At 33.8% G+C, this 14500-nt stretch overlaps 1 pseudogene; it reads left to right on the top strand.

Annotated features, from left to right (window-relative positions):
- The first annotated feature begins 577 nt into the window (after nt 1-577).
- LOC119530804 lies at nt 578-2133 on the top strand (annotated as a pseudogene).
- Nucleotides 2134-14500: the final 12367 nt, after the last annotated feature.

The raw sequence follows: 14500 nt of genomic DNA on the forward strand, positions 1-14500 counted from the left end.
CAATGACTTGGGACAACAATGTAGAAATATATAATTTGTAAGAAGTACAAAAAAGATGGGAGGTGATGGGGTATGGGAACAGTGTATGTGTACGCTATTGAAAATAAGTTGGTATGATTCAAATACAATTGCTATAGATTTAGATTGTTAAATATTAACTCCATGGTAACCAGAAAGAAAATATATGAAAAATGTATTCAGTAAGAAATGAGAAGGGACACAAAATGGTAAATAATAATATTAATAATAATAATAATAAATATTGAAGTAGGCATTAACAGAGGAATTGATGGTCAAAAAAGTAAAAAAAGACTTATAAGGACAAAAGAGCAAAATGGCAGAAGAAATCCTGATTATCATAATCAGTTACTTTAAATGTAGATGGATTAAACTCTCCAGTCAAAAGGCAGTGATTGGGCTGGGCAAGAAGGTGGAGCCACCACTGCCAAAGGAAAGTGGCTCCAAAGGTTAAATGAAGTTGGAAAAATATACAGATCCAGCACTGCAGCCTTTCCAGACATCTGGGGATAATATTCCACATAGAAATTGATCCCCCTAGATTAGGTAACCAGTGATAATGAGGAAAATTAGTCTTAAAACCTTCTGTAATCTTTTAAGGTGAATAAAAGTAAGGACAAAACTGATTTAATAGTAGTTCAACAACATTACTAGCAAGGGGTTTTGGAAAAGATGACTCCTTATTAGGCAGCTGTTACAGTGAAGATTTGGCAGCTGTAATATTAACAGTGAAGATGAAAGAGGTGGAAAAAATAGATCAAACAGTAAAAACCTTATGGGTATGTTATAGTTGCAACTTTCCATGAAACAGAAGCAGTCAGGTAAAGGCAGTGTTCCCTGGGAGCTCTGCTGATGAGGACACCATATTTTCCTGCAGCACCAATCATCTTTAAAGACATGAGAGCTCAAAGACCCATCTGATCAGCTTCCCTCTGCAATCATCACTACAGTCCTGCCTTGTCACCTCTTTGGCCAACAAAACAGAGTTGAGGGTCAAAATCTTGGCTCATTCTTCCAATCCCAGTCCAGCACTGAGTGGTATTCAGAAGGATTTCCACACTCTTCAGTCTGAAGCCATGGGCTAAGAACAGAGTCTGTCCTTAAAGAGTTTGGAGTCTCAGAATGGAGACTTGCATCTTCACCATGATGGACATATGCCTGAAGTTATTGGACTTATGCCTTGGGACCACATTCAGGATACCATGCCTTTAGATGAAGGAATGTATCCTTTGGAAGGATCACATAGTTATTGTCTGGACAATTCTTCTCCCATGGAAGTTTCTGCAGTTCCTTCTCAAGTGGGAGGGAATTCCTTCCCTGATGACCAGTGAGGATCAGGTCAGAGCCCCAGATACCTTTATGGACCAGTGCATCAGTGGCTTGTTTGGCACCATGGGTGTCATGTTACAGAGCTGAGAGTCATGAGGACATCCCTCCACTCTCACCATTGCTACCTCCAGTGCCGAATAATCAAATCCAAAGAAAGTCAGTGGACTCACTGGCATGGATGCCCACATGTCTCAAAGTGTGTGGTGTCATTTGAATTTTGATCCTAATTGTGTTTTGCGGGTTGCAAGAGTTTAGGACTTTGTGCAAATTAGTCATCCTATGGTTGTGACAAGCCTTATAGAAGAGCTGAAAAACTTGTGAAACAAGAGTGGTCCTGGGGACCAATCACATGTTGGGAGGCAGCAGGGAAGCTAGCAAATGTGCCAGATGGTTCTTTTCTTGCTCAGGATAGTTCTGATGGATGTTTTCTTTTAAGTTTGGGCTTTCTGGCTTGGCAAAACACTTTCCACTAAAATGTGACACTCAAATGGTAGGTTTAGTTTTCATGAACAACAAGATGTGGAAGGACACACTTTTATAGTTGATCTAAGTGAACATTCAATCAGGGATTCTGAAAATGGAGATTTTTGTTATTCAAGGTCTCAGCTGCCTAGATCTGCCACTTACCTTGTCAGACTGACCAATCCAGTTTCACGGTTCATGCAGGGGTGTTCTTTGCAGTACCTGTGTCCTTTTGTTACATGCCAGTATACCATAATAGACTTAATTCAAAAACTGCCTTTGTCAAACAAAATGAAGGCTTATTTGCAGGAGAGGCACTACTGAAAGATTATGAGAACCTTGCATCTTACAATTTGGGAACTATTAAAAGAAATTGAAATATAGTTTACAAATTTCAAATTGCTATCAAAATCTTTTGCCACTATAACTATTTTGTTTTTTGTGTGTAAAAGAGGAATGAATTCATTTGGGAATGGGAAAGTGTCAGCAAGGTGTCTTGGGTTTATTTGGTTTCTTTAAAAAGGGAAGTCTTGAAGTTTCAAAAGTGTGAATTATCTTTCATTAATGTACAAAATAATTGCCATGTGAATTATCATACTCTTCCTTAATCTCCTCCCCCCCAAGTACCTTGCTGCTATCCATCATGTTTTTTATGCATTAAAAGCACATTTCATTTGTATCTAACCCTAAGAAAAGTTGAATGAAACTTAATAGAATGAAAATTATATCTCTTTAAGTGGCTCATTTTCAAAAGATAGTGTTGAAGAAACATACCTGTGTGATAAAACACAGAACTTACAAATACACTGAAAGTGATTTTTATTCTCATACATTAGAAATATTTATTTAGAATTATGAATTGACAATTTTGGGACATAATAAGCAGATCTGCATCATACTTTTACAATATAACCTTTTCCAACTTATTTTTAAGGTTCTGTTAATTTTTTCTTGGTTGTGAAAAGTTGTATTTTTCTGTTGCCTTCATTTTCCATCTGTGGTTTGTCTATTTTTTTAATGACCTTACATTAAAAAAATCTTAACAAAATGTATACCACCAATTTAGAAGTTGTTGCCTTTTTTATCATTAAACTCTAGAACAAACTGGCACATCATATGAAGACTTGTGGAAATAGAACTATTATTAAAGAAATATTAGATAATCATAGTTTGCTGTGATACCAACTTTTTGTTATCTATGGTTTTATTTTTTGTAAAATGTTTCATCTATATTTCTTTAGCTTAGTCAACATTTTCTTGGGTAAAACTTAATTGTGCAACTGTTCTGGTTTGCTAATGCTGCTGTTTTTCAGAACACCTGAAATGGATTGGCTTTTATAAAGGGGTTTTACTTGGTCACACAGTTACAGTCTTAAGGCTATAAAGTGCCTATCAACAGTAGGGTACCTTCACTGGAGAAAGGCCATTGGCATCCAGAAAACCTCTCTTAGCTGGGAAAGCATGTGGCTGGTGTCTGCTTGATCCTAGGTTGTGTTTCAAAATGGTGTTCTCCAGAACATCTCTGTGTTAGCTTCTCAGGGCAAATTCTGGGCTAGTACCACCAAAACATCATCAAAACTCTGCTTTCAATGGCCATCTTCAAAATTTCTGTGTAAGTTGCAGCTCCTCTCTCAGCTCCTGTGTGTTTTTCAGAGTGTCCCTCTTGGTTGTAGCAAGAGTCTGGGCCAGTGTGGCTCTTTTTAAAGTACCCCAGTGAGCCAGTTACACCCACCCTGATGGTGTGAGGTAACAATCTCATGGAAATTATCCAATCACACATTTCCCTCACAGTTGATTGAGTCACATCTCTATGGAAACAATCAAAGGATTCCAATCTAATCAACAATAAATACATCTGCCCCTACAAGATTGCATCAAAGAACATGACATTTTGGGGGACATAATACATCCAAACCAGCACAGCAACTAATTTTCAAAAGTGGACTGGTTTCTCTTGAAACACTAAAGCTAAGTTTTTTCCTCATAGTCATAATCCATGTTTTTAACGCTTCCTGCTATATAAAGTTTTGAACTGATTTGGATAAAACAAAAAGATTGTTTTGAAGTTGGATTTATATTTTCCTTTTATGTGGTCACTATTAAAATGTGATAGACTGGACCCCTCCTATGCCTCACCTTCCCTCAAAAATGATTCTAGTTTAAAAAGTGTGTGAATTGTGATGCTTTATGTAGGAAGAATATTGAAATCATATCATATATATGGAAGTCTTGTTGCCTACCAGATATACTTGCCATTGAAAAGGCAGTGATTGACAGAATGGGTAGAAAATCATGACCATTTGCTGTTTATAAGAGATTGACCTCAAATTTAAAGACATAAGTAGGTAGAAAATGAAGGATGGAAAAAAATATATTTATCATGCAAGTAGTAACCAAAAGACAGCTGGTGAACATATACTTGAATGCAGGGACTCAAACACATATTTGCATGTCAATGTTCATAGCAGCATTATTCACAATTGCTAAAACATGGAAGTAACCCAAGTGCATATCAACTGAAGAATGGGTAAATAAAATGTGGTGTATCCATACAATGGAATATTATTCAGACACAAAACAATGAAGCCATTACACATCGGACAGCATGGATGGACCTTGACGTCATCATGTTGAGTGAAATGAGCCAGGCACAAAAGGACAAATATTTTATGATCTCATTGCTATGAAATAATTAGAATAAGAAAATTCATAGAGTTAGAAAATAGAATGTAGTTTACCAGAGGCTGGGGGTGGGGTAGGGAGAGGGGAGTTAATGCTTAAATTATACAGAGTTTGTATTTGGATTGATGGGAAGGTTTTGCTAATGGATGATGGTGATAGCACAACATTGTGAATGTAATTAACAGCACTGAAATATATATTTGCATACGGCTAAAAGGAAATTTTACATTGTGTATATGTTACTAGAATAAAAATTAAAAAGAAACAAAGCATTACTAGAATAAACATTAAAAAGAAAAAAAGCAACAGCATAGGACTGTACAATACAAACAGTGAACCCTATTGTAAATGATGGATTATGTTAATAGTACAATTATAAACATTATCTTTCATGAACTTTAAAAAAATGTACCACACTAATGCAAGGTGTTGATAATAGAGTGGTATTTAGGAACCCTATTTTATGCATGATTTTTCTGTAAACCTACAACTTCCTTAATACAAATAAATAAATAAGTAAATAAAACTAAAGATTTTTAGTAACAGTATCCATTTAATATATGATTCCATAGCATGTGTGGTTTAAAAGTCATAAAAACATGATGCAGTAATACAAATTAATACCTAAATTATCCTTGGAAGTAAATGTTATATCCTGATTATAATAATACTTCCTTTTGAGCAACTTATGTTCCATGAGTTGGGTCATTATTTAAGCTTCATGATAACTTTGCAGCTTAGAACAAGTAAATATCTAATATAGCAGTTTTCCTGAATTTAGAGCATAATGGATACTCACCAGTGTGGGAGATTGAGTTATGTATCCCAGAAAAAATAACGTAGTCTTAATCTCATTCCTGTGAATGTGAACTCATTTTAAGTGGGACCTTTGATAAGGTTACTTTAGTTAAGTTGTGTCTCACTTCAATCAGGATAGATCTTAAATCCATTACTGGAGTTTTTTTAAATAAGAGGATGAAATTCAGACAGAAAGAGAGAAAGCCATGGAAAAAAATAAGCTGAAAGCAACAAAACCTGGAAGAGAAGGGAGAGATCAGCAGATGCTGCCATGAGTCTTGCCATGTGGCAAAGGATTCAAGGATCACCAGCGGTCAGTTTTCAGGAAGCAAGCATTGTCTTGATGATGCCTTCTTTTGGACATTTTTTTCAGCTTCAAAACAGTAAGCAATGAATTACCATTGTTAAATCTGAATGATTTCATGGTATCTGCTTTAAGCAGCCTAGGAAACAAACTGTTAAGGAACAGCCATCCAAATCTAGATGGGTCATAATCCTATACGTGGAGATCTTATAAAAAGTAAGCCATGGGGAAGGGCTGGAAGCTGGAAGTCAGTGAAACCACAAGAAAAAAGGAGAGAACATTTTCATGTGATGGGAAAACCTAGGAACCCAAGGATTTCCAGCCAGCCAGAATGCTTCCAACCCTGGGAGGAAGAAAGCCTTCTAGACTCTGAAACTGTAAGCCAATAAATTCCTACTGTTAAGCCAACACATTGCGTGGCATTTGTTTTAGCAGCCTGGAAAACTAAGATAAACACTAAAATAAAATAAAAAAGCAGCCTGCTGTAATCAAAGCTGGCTCTTGGTTTTCTATAAATCACACTGATTAGTTATTTCTCAAACAAGAGAATGCCCTTCAATTTTCATCAAACTTCTGTAGATTTAAGGATTCATTAAAATGGAATTCTTGTTAACATTAAGATTATAATCCCATATTGAACACTTGAGGTTTTTAACATGTTAAAAGTCTTCAATCTCATCCCTTGTGTTCTGGTTTGCTAATGCCACTGTTATGCAAAATATCAGAAATGGATTGATTTTTATATAGGGGGTTTATTTGGCAACAAATTTACAGTCTGAAGGCCATAAAAATGTCCAAATTAAGGCATAAACACAAGAATACCTTCAGTGAAGGAAAGCCAATGGCATATGGGAAACTTCTGTTAGCTGGGAAGGCACGTGGCTGGCATCTGCTGACCCCAGGTTGTGTTCCAGCTTATCCTCAGCTCTTGTGCATTCTTCAAAATATTGCTCTTGGGCATTTTGCCTCTCTTAGCTTCTACAGAGCAAAGTGTCAGCAAAAGTCTGCCCTCAATGGCTGTCTCAAAAATGTCTCTTTTGGCTGCTGCAGCTCCTTCTGTCTGTGAACTCTTTTATAGGACTCCAGTGATTCAATTAAGAGCCACCCTGAATGGGTGGGGTAACACCTCTATGGAAATTATCCAATCAAAGGTCTTGTTCACAGTTTATTGAGTCACATCTTCATGGAAACAATCAAAAGATTCCAACATAATCAACACCAATATGTCTGCCTCCACAAGATTACACCAAAGAACATTGCATTTTGGGGGACTCATTGCTGCCATGAGTCTTGCAATGAAAAAAACCTTTCATGAAATGACTATCACTTAAATGAGTATCACTTACTGTGTTTTATAGTTTCATATGCGGTGTAAGGATGTAAAGAGACCTCTGAATCCAAAGGACATTTGAAATATTCTAGTATGTATTTCCCTGAGTGGCATGCTTTGGTCCATTGCTTAAACAGGGTCCACAAAATTAATTTTAATACTGACACCAATTTTCTAGTCATTAAGGTTTCTAATCCAAATTCAGTCTTTATGAATGTCAGAAACACAAACTTCCAACAATTGGCTAAACTCTGAATACAAGTAAATGCCTTTGTTAAAGTTTGAAAATCAAGGTAGAATTTAATTCTAACTAGAAATTGTAGTCATAGAGGATGCATTCAAGAAATCCCTTGTGCATTTTAATAGCTGCCAAAGGTAATATGATAAATACAATATTAATTTTATGAGTTTTTTATGCTTGAGTAAACCTAAAAAATTGTAATTATATTTACTGGGCTTGGCTGTGTTGAAAGATAAGGGATAATTACATTCATGCCTATTGGGAAAAGGCCTGCACAAATTATGCAGGTTTAGTATGTTAACAAAAATGTAATATTAGGAAATTCAATCAAATGTTAATTAATTACAAGGTAAAGTGCTATCTATGAATGTATTACAGCAATAAAATCTATATATTTGGAAATATTTTCATTTTTATCCCTATTATAATTTCTTCTGTCATACATAAAATATGGAACAATTAGGCTTTTACATCAGACAGATAATAATGATTTAAATATTATTTATGTAGCTCTCCTGAATAGATAAAATACAGAACTCTGAGACTTAATTCTAAACTTCACATAAGCTATATTATCAGCATTTACATTATGAATTATGAGTTAGATATTTTTGTTTTACTATTTCTAATATTGTTAGCACAAGGAACACCAGTCTTTTCTAAATACATTATATAAATGTATTGATTGCTATAGTGCCTTTTTCTATGGTTGCACTTCTATGTGTAACAAGTTAAACAATTATAATAATCAACTTAATAAAAAATTTAAAAAATCAATTTAGAGATTGCTACTCCTTTTTAAAGACTTTTAACCATGCAGAACAGATTTAAATATATATTAGAAAAAGTAATTAAATAATTAAACTATTCAAAAGGTCTCATTCAGTCCTGCAAATTTAAACAATGGTAGAAGGTTCTCTATTATGAGTGCTTATCTGGATCTGTTGAAGACATATTTAACTATTGAATCATACTTGTAATATCACTTTCTGTTTTTATTTATCTTGCATATAAAAAGGACAGAATCTTTTAAATATTTGTGGTGCTGTGTTTGTCAATAATAGATATTGTATAAATGACATTAATTCATTCAAAAACATTTTGAATGTCAACCTTTATGCAAGGCACTTTGATAGGTATAGAGCACAATTTGAAAGAAAGTCACCTTGAGTGGCTTTGCCTTGGAACGCTGAAGATAAAACAAAATAAGTACGAGGTCATTTTAAAAGAACAGTGAAAATCTTGTGCAATATAAATGCTTGGTTGACTTTATTTTTAGATGGATCTATATCTTTTGTATTGCTTTTAAAATTCAAATATTCGTTTGTTTCTGTTCTGATTAAGCTGAAAAGAGGCACTTTGAGTTAGACTGTTCACACTTCTTCATTGTATTTATAATGTCTTCCTGTGAATATGCAAAGCAGTAGAGTTACTAAAGATGGGGTGGTTAGATTTTCTATTTTCTGGTTCATAAAATAATAATTTAAATGAATTAAATATTACTGGATATAATTTAGGAGTTTACACATAGTCAAATATAACCAGGACTGCAATAATATCTAGTTTTGGAATAAATTCCTAAAATATATATCTGGTTGCACTGACCAGTAGTGGTTTTGTATAGAAATTTGTATGTTTTATTTTCAGTTTAGTTATAGATGAAAACTATTAGCTGATAATCACATTCTGATGAAAGTAGCTGATCACTCCTAGCTAGTGAGTCACTGGCTTGACTTAAGAACTGAAAGACAAACTTTTATTTTACCCACAATTTAAGGTGCCTGAAATTGATCTGCCTCTTGTTTTTGGCAAATGAGTGTTGGTGAGCTGGCTTAGAGATACATGTGATAAATGGATATTAGTGGATGACATGCAACTTTTAAAAATTAAAAGTGACATGTTTCCATGTTCAAAAGAATTGAATTGCTGGGACCAGCAGATCCCACTGTCTTTTGGTTCCATGGTTTCTTGGCTTCATAGCTGCACCAACAGCCAGTATAGGGTGTGGCTCAGCTGTTGTATATTTCTCTACCAGTACTCTTAAGAAACTGAGAATTTCCCATGTTAAATATATATATTTATTTGCTATATATATTACCAAATACATATGGTAAATATATATATTTATGTAAATATATATTTATGGTATAACATATTCAATTGCTTATTACATATAATTGCTATATTCCTTGAAATATAATGCAAAACATTTCAGATTTGATAAATAATATAGTCAAGCTATTTTACCAAATCATACTTAATTTAGGTAACAAAACATTTTATGATGTGGTTAGAAATTTGAAAACCACAGGTGAAAACAGCTCATAGAAAAAAATGGTTAATTTACGGATTTTCCTCAAATTCAGTCACCTCTTGATTTACTTTAAAGGGAAATAATTGTCAGTTTCTGAATGGCAGACATTTAGGAATATGTGAAGTACAAGATGTGAAACAATTGCCATCTCCTTAGCTGGACTTCTGCCTTCCAGTCAGATTATAGTGGATCATTATTTATCTTCACTATAATACAAGCTACAAAATGAATATTTCTGTATTGACTTAGTTTTTACACAGAACTATTTTAGAATCTTAAGATAAATAAAAATGATTCCTTTTTTGCAATATTAATTCGGTGAATTTTTTGTTAATTGTAACTGTAAAAAAGTATATTTATAAAAAATTCTGAGGAAGTGCAACAACTGTCAAGGGTTTATGAAATATTTGATGCAGCAAATCCAGGGGGTTAGAGGACCTTTACTTTAAATTAGATTTAGGTGTTTGGTATTTCATAGCAATTTTAGATTAGGCAGTAGAGTTGACTGTACTTGAATCAAGAATGTTTTGCATGATTCTGAGAGTTTATGAGTAGATTCACTCAACTAAAACCTGTTCAAAACTTGACATTTTTATCCCATGAATATTTAAGATAGTTCTTTGTAATTATATAAAAATGCAGGCAATAGAGAAAATTATAAGTAAATGTATCAACTCCAAACTCCACCACCTAGAAATAAATATTAACATTTGATAACTATAATTCTAGACACCTTCCTCTGGATATATGGATAGATAGAAATAAATCACTTAAATAATTTTCATAACATGCAGTAAATGAAGAAAAAGCAACTGAAATTCAGCTTGTTAATTTGTGGCCATTAGATACTTTTTTCCCTTTCAATAAGGTATTTTAGTTTCTAAAATATATCAAATATAGTAAAAATATATGTAAAATATTAGCATATTGATGTCATTAAACTTCTTTTCTTTAATTATACATTTCAGTTTTGGGCAGATATCTATTGTCTCCTGCTATGAAATGAAAGAAATTTATTTGCCCCAACCTTCCAATCACTGTGCATCATATATCTACTCTTCTAACCTTGTCAGGATTAATCCTATTTACATGTTTGCAATCATGATTTGTGTATTTGTTTAGACTATTTCAAATCATTTTAACTTTTATCCCCATCTACATTTCTGGATCATGAATTTCCATTTTTCTCTTAGTTATCATATTTTATCATCAAGGATTATTTTGCAAGTAAGGCTCATAGGTGCTCTAATTCCAGAATTCTTGTGTGTTTAAGAATGCCCATCTGTTGCCTTTATATTTCAATGATGACATGGTAGAGTGTAGGATTCCTGGATCTTAAATTTCCTTCCCTTATACACATCAGTCCACTACTTTATGTTATGGAATGTAAATTAAGAGACATTTGAGTCAATCTTTATTTTCAAAATGTGATTCATTTTTTTCTGCCTATATTTCCATCAAATTCTTTCTTTAACTCTTAATTATAACTCTCTTACCAAGATTAGTCTTTGTGTTGATTGTATTGTATTATGTTTTCATTGTACTCCATTTGCCCTTTCAATCTTCAGTGTGAAGCCTTTATATCAGTAAAATTTTCTTCTATTATTTACTTGAATAAAATGGTTCATTTGTTTTCTTCTCCAGGAACACCAGTTAGGAGTATGTTGAATACCCTTTGCTCATCATAGATTTGTTGTTTTCATATTAATCAATTGTACCTCATTTTTCTTTATGTTATATTTATTTCTGTATAATGTCCTGAAGATTTTTTATATGTCATTGGCAGTATTTCAGTTAATTATTTTATTTTGTAACTTCTGATTTTCATTTTATCTTCAGAAAATTTTCTTTTCCCTTTCTCATGTTCAGTAATCTCAAATTTCATCTTTGTTCCTTGTCTGATAATACTATCTTTGATCTTGTTAAATTCTTTTTGATTCTCTTTAAAAAGATAAATGTTGTTATGAATTTCTTTGAGACTACGTAGAAGTATTTAGGTTGATTCTTCTGTTTCTTGGAATAGCATTTCTTTGATATATATTATATTCTTTCCTTTTGCTGTTATCATTCCCGCTGCTCATTCATATATTTTTGTTCCAATGTCTACACGTAGGTCTTATTTTAGTTCTTTTGGGTTATTACTTATCTTGGAACAACAGTAGATCTATTTGGACTATGCTTAAAACATTATAGATATATACATGGAAGTTTGGGAGATTCTGGTAAATGGAGGCATGAGCAGTTCTAGTTAGAATTTATCTGGAACATTTTTCATCAAATGTGCTTTTTGAACTGAGGTTCACATTGTTTTTCATTTTTTGGGCCACTGCACCTCACAGAGAAAGCCATTTACTCACAGACCCTCAGGGTTGAGAACTGATGATCACTGGTTTTCCTTTACATCTTATTCCACTTTACCTCAACAATTCTCTTTCTTACATTTAAAGTTAATTTTTTTTCTATGGGAACACATTAATGATCTTCAAAGAGAAAGTAAAAAACCATGGATAGGAAGACAATAAATCAGAAATATTCAATAGTTTAAAAAGGTAAATTCTGCCAATATGTTTTGAGATTATCTTGAGACCAGAGTTGTCATACAAACACTTATTTGGAAGTAAAGGATCATATAAATTAATTTACATAGCTTAAATATTTTCTGATATAGAAATTTCTAAACTGACTGGATTCTACTTAACTTACAACAAGAATCCATCTTTTATTTTGTTTCTGTATTATGAAAATATTGAATTTCTGGGATAGTAAAAGTCCTGCCTTCTTTCAAGTAATACCATTTTTTGCCTGTATTTCACTGCCTTTTTAAAATTTTTTTTTTATTTTTTATTGAGATTGTTTACACACCAAACAAACATCCAAAGATCCAACATATACAATCAATTGCCCATGGTACCATCATACAGCTGTGCATACATCACTGCAATTAATTTTTTCAATTTTTAGAACACTTTCATTATTCCAGAAAAGAAATAAAGACAAAAAAAGGAAACTCAAATCATCCCATACCCCTAATCCCCCCCCTCCATTATTGATTCATAGTACATTTATTACTGATGATGAAAGAATGTTAAAATACTACTAGCTGTAGTATGTAGTTTGCAATAGGTATATATTTTTCCCTATGTGCCCCTCTACCATTACCTTCTAGTTATAGTGTCATACACTTGTTCTAGTTCATGAGAGAGATTTCTAATATTTGTACAGTTAATCATGGACATTGTCCACCGCAAGATTCACTGTATTATACATTCCCATCTTTTAACCTCCAACTTTCCTTCTGGTGACATATGTGACTCTGAGTTTACCCTTTCCACCACCTTCACACACCATTCAGCACTGTTAGTTTTTCTCACAATGTGCTACCATCATGTCTGTTCATTTCCAAACATTTAAGTTCACCTGAGTTGAACATTTTGCTCATAATAAGCAACTGGTCTCCATTCTTTAGCCTCATTCTATATCCTGGTAACTTATAGTTCATGTCTTTGAATTTACATATTAGAGTTAGTTCATATCAGAGAGAACCTGCAATATTTGTCCTTATGTTTCTGTCTTATTTCCCTCAATATAGTGCCTTCAAGGTTTCTTCATCAACCCATTTTTTTGAGATGATGTAGTTTACACACCATACATTCCATCCTAACTAAACAATTGTTGGTTCCCTGTATTGTCACATATTTATGTATTTAGCACCATTGCCACTCTCTATATAAGGACATCTCCATTTCTTTCACAAAGAAGGAGGAAGAGTCAAAGAAGGTAGAGAGACAAAAGAAAAAAGAAAAAAGAAAAAGAGAAAAAAAGCATGAGAGCTGGAAAGCAACAAAAAGAAAGATTGCTTTAAACTAAAGTAGGATAATTAGTCAGAGAACATCACCAATGCCAGGAGTCCCCTACACTTCCCCTATGTCCCCCCTCATATGCATTTAGCTTTGGTATATTGCCTTCGTTATATTAAAGGAAGCATGATATAATGTTTCTGTTAATTATAGTCACTAGTTTGCATTGATTGTATTTTCCCCCCAATCCCACCTTATTTTTAACACCTTCCAATGTTGGCATTCATTTGTTCTACCTCATGTAAAAACATATATGTACCTTTTATCACAGTCATTGAGCACCCTAGGTTTCACTGATTTACACAGTCCCAGTCTTTATCTTTCATTCTGGTGTCCCACATGATCCTACCCTTCCTTTTTCAGCCATACTCACACTCATCTCCACTCAGTGTACTTACATTGCTGTGTCTCTGAAAATTGTTTTCCAAACCTTTCACTCCTGTCCTCTCCTTTCTGTCTGCAGTGCTTCCTTTAGTGTTTCCTGTAGAGCAGGTATCCTGTTCACAAACTCTGTCATTGTCTATTTGTCAGAGAATATTTCAAGCTCTCCCTCATATTTGGAGGACAGTTTTGCTGGATATAGGATTCTTGGTTGGCGGTTTTTCTCTCTTAGTATCTTAAATATATCACCCCACTTCCTTCTTGCTTCCATGGTTTCTGCAGAGAAACCCACACATAGTCTTATCAGGCTTCCTTTGTATGTGATGGATTGCTTTTCTCATGCTGCTTTCAGGATTCTCTCTTTATCTTTGATGTTTGATAATCTGATTATTAAGTGTCCTGGTGTAGGCCTCTTCAGATCTATTCTGTTTGGAGTATGCTGCACTCCTTGGATCTGTAATTTTGCCTTTCATAAGAGATGGGAGATTTTCATTGATTATTCCATTATTGCTTCTGCCCCTTTTCCCTTCACTTCTCCTTCTGGGACACCAATGACACTTAGATTCTTGCATTTTATTTTGTCCTTATGTTCCCAGAGACATTGCTCATATTTTTCCATTCTTTTCTCTATCTGTTCTTTTGTGTGGAGGCTTTCAGGTGCCTTGTTCTCTGGTTCCTGAGTGTTTTCTTCTGCTTCTTGAGATCTGCTGTCATGTTTCCATTGTGTCTTTCATCTCTTGTGTTGTGCCTTTCATTTCCATAGATTCTGCCTGTTGTTTTTTTC

Source organism: Choloepus didactylus, chromosome 4 (assembly GCF_015220235.1).
Source record: "Choloepus didactylus isolate mChoDid1 chromosome 4, mChoDid1.pri, whole genome shotgun sequence".
Lineage (NCBI taxonomy): Eukaryota > Metazoa > Chordata > Mammalia > Pilosa > Megalonychidae > Choloepus > Choloepus didactylus.